We start from the raw sequence: 1336 nt of genomic DNA, 5'->3' as shown, positions 1-1336 counted from the left end.
AGTTCAGCAGGTGTCAGTCCGAGCAGGAGAGCCTGTGGTCGGACGGAGGATGGATGGAAGTTGGGTCTACACTCTGGAGGTGTCAGAGCTACAGAGTGGAGGAGGCTGGCTTCTGTGAAAGCCAGTCCGAGCAGGAGAGCCTGAGGTCGGATGGATGATGGATGGAAGCTGGGTGTACACTCTGGAGGTGTCAGAGCTCCAGAGAGGAGGAGGCCGAGTTCAGCAGGTGTCAGTCCGAGCAGGAGAGCCTGTGGTCGGACGGAGGATGGATGGAAGTTGGGTCTACACTCTGGAGGTGTCAGAGCTACAGAGTGGAGGAGGCTGGCTTCTGTGAAAGCCAGTGTGAGCAGGAGAGCCTGAGGTCGGACGGATGATGGATGGAAGCTGGGTGTACACTCTGGAGGTGTCAGAGCTCCAGAGAGGAGGAGGCCGAGTTCAGCAGGTTTCAGTCCGAGCAGGAGAGCCTGTGGTCGGACGGAGGATGGATGGAAGTTGGGTCTACACTCTGGAGGTGTCAGAGCTCCAGAGTGGAGGAGGCTGGCTTCTGTGAAAGCCAGTGAGCAGGAGAGCCTGAGGTCAGACGGATGATGGATGGAAGCTGGGTGTACACTCTGGAGGTGTCAGAGCTCCAGAGAGGAGGAGGCCGAGTTCAGCAGGTGTCAGTTTGAGCAGGAGAGCCTGTGGTCAGACAGAGGATGGATGGAAGTTGGGTCTACACTCTGGAGGTGTCAGAGCTCCAGAGTGGAGGAGGCTGGCTTCTGTGAAAGCCAGTACGAGCATGAGAGCCTGTGGTCGCACAGAGGATGGACGGATGGTGGGCTGACTCTCTGGAAGTGTCAGAGCTCCAGAGATGAGGAGGCCGAGTTCAGCAGGTGTCAGTCCGAGCAGGAGAGCCTGTGGTCGGACAGAGGATGGACGGATGGTGGGCTGACTCTCTGGATGTGTCCGAGCTCCAGAGAGGAGGAGGCCGAGTTCAGCAGGTGTCAGTCCGAGCAGGTGAGCTGTGGTCGTACAGAGTATTGACAGATGCTGGGTGTACACTCTGGAGGTGTCAGAGCTCCAGAGTGGATGAGGTCGAGTTCAGCAGGTGTCAGTCTGTGCATGAGAGCCTGTGGTCGGACAGATGATGGACGGAAGCTGGGTGTACACTCTGGAGGTCTCAGAGCTCCAGAGAGAAGGAGGCCGAGTTCAGCAGGTGTCAGTCTGAGCAGGAGAGCCTGTGGTCGGACAGAGGATGGACGGATGCTGGGTGTACACTCTGGAGGTGTCAGAGCTCCAGAGTGGATGAGGCCGAGTTCAGCAGGTGTCAGTCCGAGCAGGAGAGCCTGTGGTTGGT

Source organism: Nematolebias whitei, chromosome 22 (genome assembly GCF_014905685.2).
Source record: "Nematolebias whitei isolate Nwh7 chromosome 22, NemWhi1, whole genome shotgun sequence".
Lineage (NCBI taxonomy): Eukaryota > Metazoa > Chordata > Actinopteri > Cyprinodontiformes > Rivulidae > Nematolebias > Nematolebias whitei.
This window is presented reverse-complemented; position numbering follows the sequence as displayed.